At 38.6% G+C, this 20,338-nt stretch overlaps 1 protein-coding gene across 1 annotated transcript in view; it reads right to left on the bottom strand.

The window, feature by feature from the left end:
* MAP3K1 (mitogen-activated protein kinase kinase kinase 1) overlaps positions 1-20,338 on the bottom strand; it is a 64,556-nt gene that overhangs the window by 25,225 nt on the left and 18,993 nt on the right. The gene's annotated exons all lie outside the window — the stretch shown is intronic.

Genomic DNA, 20,338 nt, shown 5'->3' with positions numbered 1-20,338 from the left:
TGCATTCCTTGGGAATTCAAAGCTTGCAATCTCTATTTTAAAACAATTTACAAAATAAATATAAATTAATGGGGAAAATTTTCCATCTTCATAGGATGCACAAGCATGAAATATATATGTAGTGCCTCTTCCTATACATGAACTCTTCCTCAAAAAAGAGGACTTCAGTAAGTATGTTTGACCTAGATACAGAAGTCATGAAAGTAAGGCTAGTGGCCTTGAGAGTTGCTTTCTGAGTGACTGATGACTCAAAAGCTCTTCAAGTCAGCTATAATTATAGCAAAATTTCATAGCAAGTTCGTATCTGTAAAAAGAAAGCGTAATCCATCTGGGCCTGTACTTTTCTGACCTACAGCAAAGTAGTTGCTTGTGATTGCTGGCAACAACAAAAAAAGCAGAAAATACTGTCAGACACTGAAAGACAAATGTGAACAGTCTGGAAGATTTCCTGATTCTGTTGAGCTATCTGCTAAATCACTAAGAAAACCACATTCTTAAGCAGCAGCACATGATTCCCACCCATCTTGAAGTTAACCATCTTTAAAAATAAGCAAGCTTGATCAAGCCAACTCTCAGAATGACATTTTATTTCAAAAATAAAAACACAACTTAGGTGGAAGATAAGGCTATATAATAATTTAGTTACAACGGCTGCTTTCATGCATGCAGTCTTCAGCTTCTGAAACATCTAGCTATGCAGTTAAAACTACATTTATGTACAGTACGATGACCTACAACATGTTCCCTGTAACGTTCATTGCAATAAGATGATGGTAAAATTACAATTCCTATCTTCATCAGCAATGTATTACTAAGGTTCATTTATCACAAATCCCTACTTAGAAAAAATGAGAAGTTTTCACTGGTCAGAAGGAGTACTCCTGTTATTTTTTTTCTCTCATTGTAGAGACAAAGGAAACAAAGTATTCTGAGGCAGGAAATGGCTCTTCCTGTTCAGTGCTGAAACGTAATAAGCAGATGGCTACTGTACACAAAAACCATTTTCTTTCAAGCAACATCTAAACCTACTGTTAATAACCGATTTTAGACACTCAGAACTGTGTCTAGCAATTAAAGACTTAAAAATGCTTATAAATAGAAACACAATCCACCTAAGAATGAATGTTTTTTCAGAGGTCATTAATGCTTGCTTAATTTCTAACGCAAGTGACAAAAATTGTTTTTGTCCCAGCATTGAATTCCATACTGTTGCTTTCTAGAAACAGACAAAAAAACCTAGTGATAATTCATGAAAAACAAAGATATTATAACAGCAGGTAGAGTCCAAATGGAGAATGTGCCTGAAAGTTTAAAATAGGAGAAAAACTATTGTGTAAGAAGTGTCAATTCTACATTTTTCCCTTGGTCAAAAAAAACCCCCAGTTCAAAGACAAAAACTTTGCATAAGAACAGTACAGCTCCAAAATAATACAGGTGCGAGTTAAAAATATAGAGTTACTCTGTTTTTTATATTAGTTTTTCCATGGCATGACCATCTCAGTTGCATGAATACTTTGTATACAAGACAGAAAACACTATCCCAGCAGTTAAAGTATGACACAGTATTTCATTTGTTCATATAACCATGATTAACTTCCCAACTGATATAAAAAGTCTTTTAGAGGCCCTTGGACTTGAATCCATGAACAATGTAATACAACAGTAGTGGCTTCACAATCTGTGCTTGTTCTCTAAAAAGCAGAAGCAACTATCTTCCTCTCATGTGACAGCTAAACTGATCTACTCTTGCCTGCACAAAGAACTCTTGTGCTTTTCCTTCATGCAGGTGGAAAAAGACCAATAGAGTCTGAAAGCTTTTGCTTAGTAAACCAGAGTTATCTTTTTGCAGAATTTAAGTGTTATGTGTATTTTTATAGAACACAGTTTCTGAAGTGCTGAAGAAAACTTAGTATTTTTACTCAAGCTTGGCTAAAATATTTATTAAACAGTCTTATACTATTGGGTCTGTGGAAGAAATTTTTCCTGTGACTCCACAAAGCTCCTGCATACTGCAGGACATCCTCATTTTGTGTCCCTGAACCTGTAGCGTTTTTTTTAATCTAAAGCAAACCACCTCATCTATTCTAGGCAAGCTGAAGTTTTCCTACATGACAATGGCTTCATTACCAGTCTCCATATCACAGTACCTCAGCACAAAATAAAAATAATAAATTCAGAGCATATTCCAACAAGGACTTGATCCTGCAGGGTACAGAGTATTCTGATCTTCATACAGCAAAACCTATTCATGAGTGAAGGTAACAATGTGCTTAAGTGATAGCCAGGTGGTGGGTGCTTCATTTGAAAAGCAGTGACAAAGCTAAGGAGCAAGCCAAAAAACAAATGTCAGAGAACATGCTAGCTTGGACCAGGGAATAGTCATAGAGTCATAGAATCGTTTAGGTTGGAAAAGACCTTTAAGATCATCAAGTCCAACTGTAAACCTAACACGGCCAAGTCCACCACTAAGCCATGTCCCTAAGGGCCTCATCCACATGTCTCTTAAATACCTCCAGGGATGGTGACTCCACCACCTCCCTGGGCAGCCCGTTCCAATGTCTGACTTCTCAACAGCCCATCCCTCTGCTTCATCAGGAAGCAAGGACTGTGCTCTTAAATGTTTCAGCTTTTCATAAATCAAGCAAAAAAGATAAAATTTATCTGAAAAAAACATTGTAACTTTTAAACTCTGCCCCCCGCCCCCCCCCCCCCCCCCCAAGGCAGCATTAAGGATCTTTAGGATATTTTAAATTCTTTTTATTAGTAGTTTTAAACCAACAGACATTACCTCCTGTATTATTAGTCAAGAAATTCCAAAGAAATGGATCTAAATTGTAATTCTAAAGCACTGAGCAACTCAACATTGTGATGACTACTGTTTTTTAACGCATAAGCTCAGTGGTCTGCACATTAATAATCGCATTATTCACTTTGGATTATTTGCTTCATGAACTATAAAACTAAATACAGTAAGACTGATGTACTGCATGGGAACAGTCTACTGCAACATGTGCAACAGAGAAGGCAAAACATTGTCCTTTGTTTCTGTGTCTTAATTTTGGAGACTTAAAACAATTGAATAGTTAGATTATTAACAACTTGTTCTCTATGGATCAATGATTCAATATTTTAAAACAAGGTATGTAACACACATGTTATTTAGCAAACTATTGTGAAATACACAAGCAAGATTTACTTCCAAGTAGCTCAGGGAATTTAATACTAATTCTCTACAAGTATTTTTCTTACAAAGGGCATAACAATATACAAAAGCCAAATTGTAGCTCCGATTAATTTTCCTGTGCTTCTGAATGTTTAGAAACAGTTAGAGGTCTTGGCTTCCCTGCTATCTTATTTGGGCAAATAAGCTTTATCCAATAGCCACACTGGACCAGATTTTATTAGCAGCAGAAAAACAGGAAGAAGAAAAAAGTTATTAGCTGCTGAGTATTTTTTTCTTTTTTTCTCATTTGTCTAAAGCAAGTTAGCAAAGGTAACTTGCATACCAGCAGTGGTCAAACCATGGGTTACCACAGAAAACACTGATGAACAGAAGCGCTCACACAGCAGCTCTATCAGAACAGTCAATGCATTTAACAACAAGTGGTTCTCAGGAGAAGAGCCCAGGATTTGATGGAAAAGCACTGAATGAGAAGGAACGAATATGGGAGAAATTATATACTCTGCTCAGTGCAAACCCTATATATGGTGACAATCAATACTGGGTGCAAGCTTACACTATACAGAGCTCACTTTGGGAACCTCAAGCAAGAATTAAGCATATGGGCACCCAGCTACTTGCAACCCAAGTCTCAACAGGTCCTGAGAACTATGGGCTAGCCAGATGGCCTGGAGGCATGCTAGGAGCAGTTCTCAGTGTGGGGAGCAGGGACAAAAGAGTTAGCCATTTCCTGAATTGAGAAGGTCAACTATTAGTGTTTTAGATAACTTCTTGCCACTAACAGTTCCAGTAGTGCTCACAGTTTCTCTTTTGCCATTACATATTTTTAATGATATCAAGATCAGTAAAAAAATATTTGATCAAGGTGGGCAAGGCATGGTCTGTCCTCCTGCCAGTCTCCCATTCCTTCTCCTCCTGATTCACTACTACTGGCATCTATCATCTAACCATTTACATCCATCCTAACAAAGCAAAAGATCAGGTATGGCACATTCTACTAAAATAAAAAACTTAATAGGGAACTTTGTCAACCTGGTACTAAATGGCAGCAACTGCCACTTAGAGACAGCATTGAACACCTACTGAATAGAGACTAATGAATCCGGCTTCCTAAAATAGTTACAGGGATTTCAGCCAAATGTTATCTAACTGTGAAATTAAGTTCTATTCTTCTATTAGAGTACCTGACAAACACAAAAGGGAAAACAATAATCATATTTCTTTTTTCTAGCTGCCTCAGCTTCTCCAATAGCTCTTCATAATCTTCCCTTCAGAATAATGTAGGCTGTCTTCATTTGGCCAACACACCATCCACTGAAGCTTACAAGAAGTATATATTGAGCGGTACTCTATATCCTCTGTTTGCCTTTCACTCACATTAAAAAATTGCCACTTTATGTCATTTAGATGACTCACTAACAAGCATTCTGCATTAGAAACACCCTTCTATTTACCTCAAATAAGCTTGTATCTTCTACATATATTTTGAAACACACTTATAAACTATAAATACATTTATACATTATAAAACCACAGAAAAAGCGTAAATGGTGCCCAGATGTAATTAAACAGAGAAACATAACACCCAGCACGTTCCTGTGCAACTTCTGCTGCCCTGGGGTTCCCAGGCTGCAGAGTGAGAGCCCCTGTTGGAAAACACTGTCAGGTGACAGCCACTGCATCTGTACATCAAAGTAGTTTTAGAAGCTAAAACATATCCTATTTCTTCCAGGATTTTTCTGTAAGAGGGAAACAAACCTGTACAGAATGTGAAAACATGAAAGAAAAAACATTTGTTATTTGGCTCTAAAATGAGAATTAATGAGCCCACACCTCTACTAGTTTGGTAATAGTTGTTATTTAGTCCCAGTTTGATACACCCCTTGTCTTCTCTCCCTGTAAAGTCATTTTATCAAACATCTCTCTTGAAAGCTGGTATGTCAAAAGGTGCATTTGTCAAAAAGAGTATTTCACTGCTAACAAGACAATATTCACAACCAAAGCTCTAAGTCTACAGAGTGAGCCACCACATTCAGTGGAACTTCACAGGCCCTGGTCAAGAAGGATCATCCCCTCAGTGATGAAGGCTCAGATCTCTAAAGATGGATGTCTAAAGTTACAGAGGTAAATTACCTGCCTGGATTTCTAGCTCCTATGAGGTCAAATCCACCTACTTGAAATATGTAAAACATCGGTTGGATTGCTTGCTCTGAAGTCACCTAGCCGTACTTTGAAATTTTGGCACTATTCAGTAGCCACTGAAAACGAGTCCTCCTACAAAACAAGCCAAGAAATACCAGCCTCTGTTTGCAGCAGATGCTTGCTACAAAGCTAATGAAATGGGCTTCTCTTCAGCATGTTTCCTAAGAAGGCTATCAGACATCTGAAACAAGTATTACAAAAGCTCCTAGGGCTCTCTAATCCTTCCTGCTGTTACTTAGTCTCCCAGTACCAACTCAGAAGCATCAAGGTACACACATACTGTGGTATTTGCAAGATGTAAAAATAGCAATTACATTACATGATCTCTCAGACTCTTCACTTGCATGCTAAAAGGTTGGCAGAGGGAATCTGGTATTTTACCTGTATAAAACTAAAAGTTTATGCCATTACTGAGCAGAATTTCTAGAAATTACAGGAAGTAGATAATTTATTAGTAGCTTTGGGTCTCATGTGTCAATATAACTGTGCAGCTTAATTATTTTCATAATTGTATGTATTTGGATTAGTATATCTCAAGTGTGATAATATAGCTCACACAAAGATTCATAAGTTTATTACTGTATGACAAACTTCAGTATCCCAATAGAGAACAGAATCCAGTATCCCCAGTTCACATTATGGCAACTGAAGAGAATACACAAGTCCTGCCCCGATCCTGGTGCAACATACTACTGGGCCTTACTCCAAGAACAGCAGTAATGTCATTAAAAAGAAAGAGACTGGAATATGAGTGCTCACTGACAGTCAACTATGTGTTTAGTTCATCTGCACCAGGTTATAGGCTCTCAAGTGTAGGTGTTAGAAAGGGATTTTTTTTCTTTCCCAGGCTAGCTCACCAGAGCCCTCCTCTATCTTTTGCTGACATGTAAAACCAAGTTTTTACTTGGTCATGTATCACCTAAGTCAACACCCCTTTTAACAGAATCAAAATTCTTCACTTGTATGCAGTTTAATCTCTTGGGCACCAAACCAAACTTTGGATTCGGATTCTTTAAGCCTGTCATACTCCAAAACATGGGGGTATGCCAATGCAATTGGCTAAGACACAGAAAGCATCAGGTCAGAACAGATATGGTCCTTGCTGACGTACAAGTCTGAAGCCAAGAACAGAAAGATGGGATTAAAAGTATGATAAAACCCCCACAGAAGTCCTAAAACAAAGTTCTCATTGCAGATTATTTTTATATGTCCATATATTTGGTATATGAGAACATTCATACTGTTTTGAGTTAAGTGCCTCTCCAGAGAATAACATCAGATATTTTATACAAAGAAATTTTACTTTTAATCAGCTTAATATAATAAGGATGAGCAGATAAAACCATGAATACTACATTCTCCACCTCCAATCAGAACGGTGGAAATAAGATAGCATACAAACAAGTAGCTTGAGCAGGATGAGCTACGTCAAATTTCAAAAGCTACAACCAATTAAATCATTTCTGGAGGAGTTATAAATGAGAAAGGTAATTTAAGACCACGCTGGCACCGTTTCAAAACAGCAGAATTATTAGCAGGTACCAAATGGTCCAAGACTGCTGCTGGAAAAAGAATTTTAAAGTTCTCTCAGCAGAAGATGATTGTAAAAATAAATGGCATAAGAAAGAAAATAAAAAATTAAAGGCTTATAAACATGTTATTTCTATCAAAGAATCATAACATACTCTACAATTTTTAAGTCTTAATGACTGGTTAGGCAGTAAATGTTACGTAAGGCAAATGGACAACCAAACTTACTTTTTTCAAAACAAATAGGTTTCTAAATTATTTAAAGCTAAACTCTAAAAAGTTATAAAACCCAACAATCTCTGGCCTTACAGGAGACCAGAGACCCAGAAATACGTTTAACAGGCTTGCTCTTTCTCTTTTCTGACGAATGATTTGACTACCATGCTTCTGTGACAAAAATGATTATTTCTCACCAGGGTTATGTTTGTTTCTTAGTGTACACTGCTGACAATTATAACAAATTATTATTGTCATCTACTAGCTGTACTGAAGAAGCATTTAGGAGTCATGAAGCAGGACCCTACTATGCTAATCATCCCAATTTGTTTGTTTATTTATCTTGTCTGTCTCTGGTTTTGTTATTTACTACTAAACTTTAAGCTTATGCTCTACTTTGATAAATATATGGACAAGAAATATGAAAACAGAAGGAAAACAATCTGAGTTACACTGGGAATTAATACCATTAATAAGATTTCTTATGATATAGGAATAATAACCTGTACTAAATAGGCACTAAACCTTGCTAAAGAGATACCTGCCTTGCTCACTGACACTCAGAGACCCATTCAAAACATCTTTGTCCTGCAAAGACTCACACACTGTCGTGGTTTAAACCCAGCCGGACTAATCACCACACAGCTGCTCACTCACTCCCCTTCCTCAGCTGGACAGGAGAGAGAAAATACGACGAAAGGCTCGTAGGTCGAGACAAGGACATATGGAGATCACTCACCAATTACTATCATGGGCAAAATAGACTTGACTTGGGGAAATTAGTTTAATTTATTACCAATCAAAATCAGAGTAGGATAATGAGAAGTAAAACCAAATCTTAAAAAAAAAAACACTTTCCCCCCACCCCTCCCTTCTTCCCAGGCTCAACTTCACTCCCTATTTTCTCTACCTCTTCCCCCCGAGCGGCGCAGGGGGACGGGGAATGGGGGTTGCGGTCAGTTCATCACACGTTGTTTCTGCTGCTCCTTCCTCCTCACACTCTTCCCCTGCTCCAGCGTGGGGTCCCTCCCACGGGAGACAGTTCTCCACAAACTTCTACAACGTGGGTCCTTCCCACAGGCTACAGTTCTCCACGAACTGCTCCAGCATGGGTCCGTTCCACGGGGTGCAGTCCTTCAGGAACAGACTGCTCCAGCGTGGGTCCCCCATGGGCTCACAACTCCTGCCAGCAAACCTGCTCCAGCGTGGGCTCCTCTCTCCACGGCTCCACAGGTCCTGCCAGGAGCCTGCTCCAGCATGGGCTTCCCACACGGTCACAGCCTCCTTCGGGCATCCACCTGCTCCAGCATGGGGTCCTCCATGGGCTGCAGGTGGATATCTGCTCCACCGTGGACCTCCATGGGCTGGAGGGAGACAACCTGCCTCACCATGGTCTTCACCACGGGCTGCAGGGGAATCTCTGCTTCAGCGCCTGGAGCACCTCCTCCCCCTCCTTCTTCACTGACCTTGGTGTCTGCAGAACTGTTTTTCTCACATTCTCACTCCTCTCTTCCCAGTTCCCCCCCCCCCCCCGCCCCTTCTTGAATATGTTATCACAGAGGCGCTACCACTGTGGCTGATGGGCTCGGCCTTAGCCAGCGGCAGGTCCGTCTTGGAGCCGTCTGGCATCGGCTCTATCAGACATAGGGGAAGTTTCTAGCAGCTTCTCACCAAAGCCACCCCTGTAGTCCCCCCCCGCTACCAAAACGCTGCCACACAAACCCAATGCACACATACGCTGAATTTTGCTCCAAAAGCCAAAGAAGACTAAACATTTCCACATGTATTTCTGGCTCCGGCATAAAAAGCTTTCCTGGGGTGCCGAAATAAAGTAAAAAATTTCTTGCAAGTCTATTTTGAGTAACTGCTAGGTGAAGAAATACAACCCTATAGCAACATACTAGAACCCTTCACCCACTTATAGTAATCCATAGGGGACAGCATATTTTCTATCAGCAGAGAGTCACAGGTGAACTGGCTCTCACCATGAAGACCCAGACTTAGGTTCTTCGTTTCCTTAACTCTCACACATAACACCCTCACGCATATAAAGAGTACTCTGCACAGGGAGACAGTGCTCTCCCCATACAGCAACAAGGAGACCTTTCGGTGATATCTGTCAACTAATCTAGCCACAGGCCAAGCATACAGTAACTACACCCACTTTAACAATGGCAGCTACTATTACAAATGTTTATTTTTGTAAGATAACAACAAGCTAGCATGACAAAAAATGACAGGAAAAAGCATTCAAAAATTCTGCAAGTATACGGCTAAAAATGGTTATGGTTTCAGTAACTTTTATTTCAGCTTCTTTAAAATCCATAGTATAAAGAGAAAATAAGTGTGGGAATCTGATGAGGAGGGGAGTATTTAGTGAGGTAACTAAAAAAAATTAAAATAAAAATCATTGTAGTTAACAAGCAATTAAAAAAATCCAAAATATCAAATAGGCCTGTGATAACAAAGCAAGGAAGCCAATTACACGACAGCAAGTATATGGACTACTCCTTAACAAAAATACACCATTTTTTATCATCCTGAGTGTATTCCTGACTGAGATTTTATTTAAAAACTTTGCTGCATTCATATCTCACTTAAAGCAATGTACTGAAGTTTTTAATTTATAGTAATGCACACTTCTTTAGAAATATAGTTCTTGATACTAATTAAAAATTACACACTGGCAGAGTAAAAATGCAGTGAGCTCGCAACCCTTTGACATGGGCCTGGATAAAGGAAAAGGGATATCTCCAGTATTTGCTTAAACATTGACATAAAAATTGCAGACACACTCACATAGCAGTGTGAAAGCATAACACTAGAGAAGCATCACTTTACAAGAGCTCCAGCTTGTCACCAGTGATTTGAGGAAGGACACAATGTTCTGTGTGAACAGGATTTGATCAGAAAGGCTTTGCATTCAAGTTTCAGTTCTGTCATTCCCACCCCGGCTCCTAGGCACAATATATTCTCCTGTAAGCAAACACCTGGAAAAAACAGTTTCACAAACCATGGGTACCCCACCATAAAAAGATAAAAATAACATTACATATATTTAAAAGATGCATGAGCATATTATATAGATAGATATTACACTTATGCAAAACATGCTAATATATGAAAAGGAATAATCTAAATTCATCAAGACATACTGTGCAACAGCAACCTGAAGCAGTATTAAGCATTTATACAGTATTTGAGGGAGGATGCAAGAAGTAAGAGCTATTGGATCAGCTGAATATCATTTTTCCTATCTGTGAAACAAACTTAATAGATAAAACAAGCAAAATTAACTTATTTTTATCTAGTGAGATGAATGTAGTCCTACTAAGTCCAGGTTCACGAAAGTGTAGCAGTATTTGACATAAAGTGCAGAGCCTTAGTTTAAAGAGACACTAGCAGTGAATAAAAATGCCTTCATTACTTTCAGATTTCAGTTAGGACACTGACTTCCAGTGGGCTACTGCCAACCTTCAGCAGGTTTTGTGGGCCATCAAGAACTGCCATCTCTCTGCTTACTAAAACCAGTGCTCAGTACGTACAGCTCTACATGCCAGCTCCCTGCATCCCACTTTGACCACACTCCTGAGTTCTCTAGACCAACGGCTTCAGTAATCATTTCAGGGAAAGTAGGAAATAAAAAATAAAATAAAAACGCAAACCTACACTTCCTGCAAAAAGTCATCAGATAGTATTTTGAATTCAAATCAAGTAAATGCTATGGGGTAGCTGGGGGTGGTGCCTTCACTTCTGCCTTTCAGCAGTCTACCAGAAAATGTTTTGGCTACTTCTCATTTCTGGCATTTATTTTTGAAATCAAACAGCAATTTTTGATTCAAAGATAGCACTTTTTAGGATTCACATGCTTGCCAGGTACAAGAAATCTTTTCCTTCCGTCAAGATTGTGTAAAGTGATTGTTTTGTAAAAATTTGTAAAATATCTCTGTACTGATTACGCCACCACACTACTTTGAACACTGAAAGCAATTCTGTATTTAAGGAGGTATGGAAAGATTAAAAGACATGACCAACTGGACAAAATAAACCACCCCGTGGAACAACCCAATTCTACTCTGATATTCACCCATCTCCCACTATTGCATTATTCCAACATTCTGGTATATGTACTCATATGCTAGTTGGAACAAATCTGTCTCTAAGCTCATGTGGGACTTTGAGGTCACAAAATAGATTGAAAATAGTAATATTTTAAAATAAGTAATGAACTCTAGATCATGCCAGCTGTATCTATGTTTGGCAGAATGATGAACAATTTCTTACTGCTGTTAAAAAACTTCTTTGAAGAGGAATGGAGGAAAGTTTTCCAGAACTGGAGAGTTAATCTTCCACTGTGCTTTTTAATCAGCAGCACAACTGAATAAGAGAGTAATTTCAGTTCATAACTCAATTCAGAGATCTCGTCCCCAAGGTAATTGTATGGCTTTTGGCTGGGAAGGAGTTACAACAGTAACTCAAACTTTCATATACTATTGTTAAACAAAATCAGAATAGTTAAGTTTACCAATGTCATCTTTTTATTGATCCAAAGGCATCAGGGAAGGAGGAAAAAAGTTGAGAAAACCATGAAATTTATAAATGGGAATAAGCACAGACAATCATGGCACACAAGGTTTGTGGGCATACAAAGGAGTTCAAAAAACTATAAAAGTCAAACAATTGAAACTGTCAAAAATCTCAAAAACACTCATTTCAAAAACATCAACAGCAGCACCCAAGTAGTTTTCTTTATTGCCATAGATACGTATCACGTTAAAGTGACCTGTAAGAAAGCTTTTTCATTTATCCTAACCCACAAGCACAAAAAAGAAACGACCGTTGTCTAGAAGAGGAAGTAGTCTTACATTGCTGAAGCTACAAAATAAGTATGATTACAAAAAAATAATTTACTTCCTTCTTGAGAAAATTGCATTCAACAGCATTGGTTATAAGATCAGCACCAAAGGTACTGTCAGTGGGATGCATGCCAAGTATATCTATAAGATAATTATCTGGAGCATGGGAATATAGAGATATATGTATAGTTCAGGCAGAGGAGACATGTTTTCAATGACAAGGATCTCTTTCTCATTTATTGGATTCCCTTAAAAAGGGAACTTAAGAAATGGAATTACAATGATGCACTTAAAATTCGAGTTTGGCTTTATTTGGAACTTGTTTTAAATGTTTAATACTGACAATCATTAGAGATGGATTAAATAGAGTATTTAGTACTTACAAGTGCGTGATGTCAGATCCTTCTTTCAAACTATCTGCCCATTTAAACTTCTTACTTCATCAGAAATTGACTGTCAGCATTCAAGCTAATAGGTTCTGATTTCCTGTATGTTGTTGACTAGTTAAGATACCAGTCACCATTTAAGACCAGTGATACCAATTTTTCTTCAACTACATACGACCTACAACTACTCAGACCATCTTTCAGGTAGCTGGTAGAATAAGCCTGGGGCCCACTCAAGCTTTTCAATTAAGATAGTCAAAGCAGAACTGCAAGAAAGACTCAAAGCCATGAACCAGCAACCAAGGAAAATTTGGTTAAGAATTGCCATGTAGTTCATCCAGCCTAAAGAACCCTGAAAGGTATAGACAGGAAGTGGTTGTTAACCATTTGTGCAGTATGCTCAAGCATTGCTTCAGCTGAGATAGCATCACTCAGTGAAGTCCATGACTTCAAAGAAAAAAAGACACTAACACATAAGCATACTTTCAGATTTTTAAATTGCTCTCCCACATAGCCCAAAAGACAAAGATTGCATTTTATACACTAGGCTTTTGTGGACTACTCGTGTAAGCTCATCAAAGCCATCCTCAAACATCCATCTTCTGTCCACAATTGTGTTCGCCCTCTACAAATCAAGTCTGAAATTCAGTGGAGCAGTTCTCTGGTATTCTGACACTATCAATAAACTTACATTAAGAATCATAAAATAGTAACAGCAAGGCTATTCCATGAATATTCCCAATGTAAGGAAAAATGCTGGGATGCTCCCACATGAAGTTCACAATGCCTGAATATTCATGTACAGCAAGGGCAAGGTTTCCTTGCTTCATCCCTGTCTCCCCAACCAAAAGAACTAACTTAGTGATATAAAGTGATATATGCTATCATGAAGCATTAATCCTTACCCGAGTTTTACAGGGAAGTGAAAGCAGTGTACTGCTTCCCTGAGACCAGAAAAAGAGAATGTACTAATTTTTTTTATAACAGTAACTTTTCCTAATAAAAATTAAGGTATACATAAAAGTAAACTTTACCCAATGTGCCAAAATTAAAATCATTAACAACATTTTTGATAGGTTGAACAATCACTTAATTACACACATATGCAAAGAAATTCCACAGTTTTCTCAAGCTTCTCATGATACACGTTTGAGAAAGTTGTCTAAACAAAAGGGAAACCTCCTATCATCCATCTGGAAGATGACATTTCACAATCACACATGAAAAGCAAGGCCATATTGAAAAATTACAAGGAATTAAGTTTTCTTTAGAAGACTTTCTTACTAAGCCTAAAATTATACCTTTGTACAGAAAAGCTATGCTTTACAGAATTTGTGAAGTACAACTAAGCTATAAACCTGGGAGAAATGTGTAGGCCCCTGGTTCAGGAATGCCTGTTCTAGAACATAAAAACAATAGAGTCAAATATCAACATCCACTTTTTTTTTTAAGGTGTCTTCCATAACTAAGCAGATTTGGAGACTAATAGTATAACTTATATGGCTGCATTTAATTCATTTATATTTGACCCTTGAAATCTTTAGCACAGAAGTCCACTGCTAACAACATACTCAAATGAAAGCACTTCCTTGTCCCAACTATTATTTTTCTACATTTCTCAGCATGCCTCCCTAAAAAATAACATGCCCAAGTGCTACCATCCTGAAGCCATGTGAAACAAGGGAAAGCCAGATTACAAGTATTTTGCTTATATTCCTCTGCTTCCTAGTTGTCACTACCACCACCACCTAATTAACAAGAACAATCATTATTAGGAATTAGCAAGTATGATTCAGGCAGCAGCAGAATTGAAAACATTTTTGCATTTTATTTAGAATAGCTCAAGAGCAACTTCAGTCCTGAATAGCAGATTTTATTCAAATTATCCCTGCATGCTTTTGTTTTTGTAAAGTTAAGTATCAGAGCTTTGATTTTCAGTTTCACATGTATTAGCACATCGTTAGCATGTCTTTGGAATGTCTGTTGGTTTTTTTTTTAAGAATCATCTTGCAGGGCAAGTTAAAGCTATACAGGAAAAGCACATAAACTGTGTCAGTCCCTGGTACAAGTGTCTTATTTATGAAGGGATCATAAAATGAATGTACTTCATCTCAAATTTTTTTGCCACCAATACAATAAACATTTTAAAAATTCACATACTAAGCAGAGAGCCTGCTACACAAAGCCCTATGTACAGGACAGTATTTCTGTAGCTTTATCAAGTTTCAAAAGCAAAACAGAAGAACTTTGATATCCTTGCAGCAGCATCCACACATCTCCCTCCCTACAAGGAAACTTTAACACCAATACTGTTTTAATGCACAGATGCATTTCACCCATTACCTCTATCTGCCTACGTATTAAGTTTTAATGTTGCCCCCCAACAAATGTTGGATTTCAGATAGTTTCAATACAATTAATTCACAATCAACACTAATGACAGAAGTTAGGAAAGCGTGGTTTGCTTACAGCCACACTTACCTGCTCTAGAGGGATACAACAAAATTGCAGCCCTTGTCTCCTAGAGCAGACTGGTTTTCAACTTCACACCTAACACTGTCAGTGCAACCGATGTAACACAAAATTCAGCATTGGGTGGAATTGTACACAGCTAGATGAGGAGTCCATGCTACTGTAAAATGGCATCCTTAAATTTAGAACAAGTATTAATGAGAAAAAGCAGTTACAGCCATGTGTAACAGGCATTTAGACTCACAATGACTGCTGTGCTCCACTTTTCAGGAAGGGGCATGTATTGGGTTTGCGTGGCAGTGCTTTGGTAGCAGGGGGGGCTACAGGGGTGGCTTCTGTGAGAAGCTGCTAGAGGCTTCTCCTATGTCTGATAGAGCCAATGCCAGCCGACCTCAAGACAGATCTGCCACTGGCTAAGGCTGAGCTAATCAGCAACAGTGGTAGCGCCTCTGGGATAACATATTTAAGAAGGGGGGAAAAAACCGGAAAGCGACAGCCGGAGAAGAGAGGAGTGAGAATATGTGAGAGAAACAACTCTGCAGACACCAAGGTCAGTGAAGAAGGAGGGGGAGGAGGTGCTCCAGGTGCTGGAGCAGAGGTTCCCCTGCAGCCCGTGGTGAAGACCATGGTGAGGCAGGCTGTGCCCCTGCAGCCCATGGAGGTCCACGGTGGAGCAGATATCCACCTGCAGCCCGTGGAGGACCCCACGCTGGAGCAGGTGGATGCCCGAAGGAGGCTGTTATCCTGTGGGAAGCCCACGCTGGAGCAGGCTCCTGGCAGGACCTGTGGAGCCGTGGAGAGAGGAGCCCACGCTGGAGCAGGTTTGCTGGCAGGAGTTGTGAGCCCATGGGGGACCCACGCTGGAGCAGTCTGTTCCTGAAGGACTGCACCCCGTGGAACGGACCCATGCTGGAACAGTTCGTGGAGAACTGTAGCCTGTGGGAAGAACCCACATTGGAGAAGTTTGTGGAGAACTGTCTCCCGTGGGAGGGACCCCACGCTGGAGCAGGGGAAGAGTGTGAGGAGGAAGGAGCAGCAGAAACAACGTGTGATGAACTGACCGCAACCCCCATTCCCCGTCCCCCTGCGCCGCTCGGGGGGAGAGGTAGAAAATCAGGAGTGAAGTTGAGCCTGGGAAGAAGGGAGGGGTGGGGGGAAAGTGTTTTTTTTTTTTAAGATTTGGTTTTACTTCTCATTATCCTACTCTGATTTTGATTGGTAATAAATTAAACTAATTTCCCCAAGTCAAGTCTATTTTGCCCATGATAGTAATTGGTGAGTGATCTCCATATGTCCTTGTCTCGACCTACGAGCCTTTTCTTCATATTTTCTCTCTCCTGTCCAGCTGAGGAAGGGGAGTGAGTGAGCAGCTGTGTGGTGATTAGTCCGGCTGGGCTTAAACCACGACAGGGCACTGTTAGAGGTGATATATTGTCAGCATAGGGCTAGCTACTACATGAAAGCAACAGATTTCAAACTGAAGCCTCAATTGAAAGCTTTATTTTCTATGCAGTTCTTCCAAAATAACTACTTCCTGACAGCAATTTTTAAACTTAACTTCTACAGTTCAATTTATTAAGAAATATTAATGCTAGGCTATTAAAAACCCTGTGCAATTAATCTTTTAAAACCTGTCACACATCACAAGATGCAACATTTTCCCTAGTTAGCTCATCAGAAAACATAAAAGCAATTAAATAGAAAAGTTAAAATTAAACTCAAAAAACCAAGTAAAGCTGACAATTTTATTTTCAATATTCCAGCTAAAGAATGTACTCATAAAACAAAAGGGAAATTGGACACAGAGTCTACTCTATAGGCCAGAGTTGAACTAGATCATAAAATAGAAAAATCAGAAGTACTGCATTTTTTTTTGCAACATAAATCAGCTCACAGGAGACTTCAACAAACTTCTAAAACATTCCAATCTACTAGCAGTATGTGACAGAGATATTAAGTTATTTTAGCATTATAATGTAGTTTTTAAAAAAACTTAACTGAAGCCCAGGGAATGCTATCAAACTGAAAGTCATATAGAATATTTGCAAAACTAGAGGTTCAGAGAGATTACGGAAAATTTATTCCATAGGACAACACAGGAAAAAGTAAAAATTACAAGTTTTTTATTTCTTTACTAAGCAGCTTTCCAAAATTTATGAGGAATGAAAAGCAAAAAAGTTAAAACAGTTTTTCAGAGTACTCATCTGAAAGCAAACCCACTTAAGCAAGACATACAAATTGCATTTCTTATCACTCTGCCATCTGCCATTCCATATCCATTAAAGAAAAGTCAAGTTACTGCTGCTATGGGTACTTCAAGTTTTTCAGTTTGGTTATGGATCTAAATTTTAGCCATAAACACTTAAGATTTATAGATTAACATGCTTTTAAGCATGAAAAAAATACACTGAGTTTTAAAAAAAATAATAATCAAATATCAAAGAGTCCATACAATATTTATATGCAAGTAGGACCTTGAATTTGCTGCTAGAATACTCTTAGATCAAGTACAACATTAGGACTAGAGTGATAAGCCTAGAAACACATTAGGTAATTTAAATACCTAGTTTCTGAATAAACAGCTATATATGCCACTGCAGAGGAAGAAGGGGCCAGAAGCTATCCTAACTTGGGTAGGTAACCTGTTGAAACAGTTCCATATACCATCTTCCCAGCAGTAATGTCAGTTTGAGGAGTTCCTACTCCCTACCTCAATTATTCATTTCTCTTCCTCCCTACTGATGTGGATCTGACTTTAAAAAAAAACCAACCCAAAAAACAATACCACGCATTTTGAAACTTGAAGTTGGAGAAGAGAAAATGGAAAACTGTTGAACTGGATTTGATCTCCAATCCAATTTATAACATGGTCCTGAAATAATTTCCTAGGAAAACAGACAGGATGGCATTTCTGATGAGCATGCTTCAGTCACTCATTTAAGACATAATAGTAAGGTCTTCCATTTTCACAGTACACATACACTGTGATACAGACTTATTCCAGTAGAGAAGATGCCCCACATGCAGCAGCGGAATTTACCACACTGGAGACTACAGTTTCATAGGATGAAGAAAGTCTTATTATTAAAATGAAGCTGCAGAAGTAGGAACTACAGCCCCCAAAATCTGAAATTTGTTCTCCTTCAATCTGAGTTTACTCAGCAAGATAGCAGGGGTTATGAACTGCAGCCATGAGATGAGATGTATTGGAAAGCTTAACACTCTGAAAGCAATTAATACTACTTTTTTTTATTTTCTGTTCAAGAGGTTACTCCCAAAAAGTAACTACTTCCTTTGCTTCCTATTTATGGTAGGAAGAAAACACTACATTTTCAGGACAGAAAGGAAGCATGGCAGTATGACTCGAAGATAAGTGTAAGAATAGAGCTTACAGGCAACTGCAGCCTCTATGCATTCACAAGGCTCCCAGCTGCATAGTCTGTCACTCCACAGGATCTCCCTGTAAGAGCATCTTTGTAAGACCAAACCAGAAGTCCACCCAGCCCAGTATCTTATGTCAAACAGTAACTACCTGTGCATGCTGTGGTAAAACTACAGAACCACCTCGAAGCAACTCCTCTCCCTAGATTCTTCCCCATCTTCACCAGCAATGTGTGGCTTCACAGAGGAATCAGAGGAGGATGCCTCTGCATGAATTTGCCCAATTGATTTTTGATCTGCTGTAAGACTTCATCTGCTGGTTTGTACGTAGACTGCACTCTAGAAACCAAAGGCATGTCACATGAAATGACCTGAGATGTTTGAAAGAAGTTGAGCTGACCCCAGGGGGAAAAAAAAAAAAAAAAAGATGTTTAGTCAGCACACCACGATACTATAAAAAAAGCAAGATGACAGCTGAAATTAACTGTAGTACAGAAAGTTATGTTAGATATATGTTAGAGGTAAATGCACATTGTTTATTCCAATTTATAAGCCAACTTTGTGTACAAACATAGGTCAGGGAACAAAACCCACTGTTAGAAAACAAAAATTGAAAGCCTGGGAATACAGTAACTTAAAGAATTCCCATAAAGACACACACCTACCTTGAGCTCCCCCCTTTCTTTCAAAATCCTGAGGCAAGTTTAAAAAAGTTGTAATCATCAAATCTGCTCCTGTAGATAAATCAAAAAGTAAGAGAGTACTCAAGTACCCTCCTGAGTACTGAGAAAACTAATTGGTCCATAAAGTACAGGTTTTTCATTCCTTATTTTTGCTTTGAATAACTTCATCTTAAGAAGGTCTTTGACTTCTCTAGGTAGAAGACATTGCATGTGCTTGATTACATGTCACACTGTCAGCATTAATACACAAGAATGATACAAGAAATCCCACTGTTTCAATGTTCAGAAAACCTTACACCAGAAATGTCATTATATACAACTACATTTAAACTACAAAAACCAAATAATTATCCCAATGCAGAGAGCTAGAAACTCGTAATATATATTACCATGAGTTACACAGATAGGATTTCCTAGCACTATATATAATTACTACCTTGGCTTTCCTTAAAAGTTCTCTCCCCTTTAGGAAGAGAGATGGATGATGTGGCAGAGAAATAATACTTAAGGTTAGGACATCCGATATTGCCATAAAATGCTTTACATATTCGATGAGTAAGTTTCACTCAAATCAAACTGGCAGATGGAAAATCCCAAATGACCTACTTGACCTTTTGGGGAGGGAAGAAGGAGAAACTGTACAACTATGGCTTAAGTTAAAACTCTAAAAGAAGCTGTCCATGCAAGCAGACATTTTACAAACAGATATGTCAGTGTTACCACATACATACAGCCCCGAAGAGGAAAGGAAGATGGCAAGTTCCATTTCATGAAGGCTTTCACTGGGGTAACTATACCAGCAACGAATTCTTAGAAATAAGGTTTGACTGCACCATGGCTTGTTAAAAAATGATTTGTCATACCTAAACAAATCATAACATGATTATCAATTACTACAACCTATCAAAAAAAAAAGAAAAAGTGTTCAGTTAAATCATCTTCCTCACAAACAGTGAAGCTAAAACACAAACACTGTGTGTTTGTGTCTTGGAACATGTTCTTAGGGATCTCAGCAGTTCTTCCTGCTCTAGGCATTGAAATTTCTGACAAAGTGTAAGAAGTCCATAATTTCCTGTTTCAGAAAACTATCAAAACGACTGACACTTTTTCAACATCTAACAGGCAGACAGGAACAGATTACTGTACCTAGATGTTGATAGTGTTTCATAAGCATATTGAAAAATGGTACCTCAGCTATGAAGGAAAGCTGACAGCAGAATTAAAGATAAACAAAAACAAAAAACAACCTCAAATACCTGACAGTATCAACAACAAAAAGGCAATCTCTTCCCAAGGCCTAGACAGAACAAGACCAGACATTAGACAATAAAGATGCATTCTCATGTTCTCTGAAACATAAGTACAAAGAGGACATGAATTTCACTACACACATTAAAGTTTTATTTGCCCTAGCACAGACAGCATGAAGAC

The sequence above is a fragment of the Gavia stellata genome, chromosome Z (genome assembly GCF_030936135.1).
Source record: "Gavia stellata isolate bGavSte3 chromosome Z, bGavSte3.hap2, whole genome shotgun sequence".
In the NCBI taxonomy this organism is placed as follows: domain Eukaryota; kingdom Metazoa; phylum Chordata; class Aves; order Gaviiformes; family Gaviidae; genus Gavia; species Gavia stellata.
The sequence above is the reverse complement of the archived record's forward strand: the minus strand, read 5'-3'. Positions and strand labels throughout refer to the sequence as shown.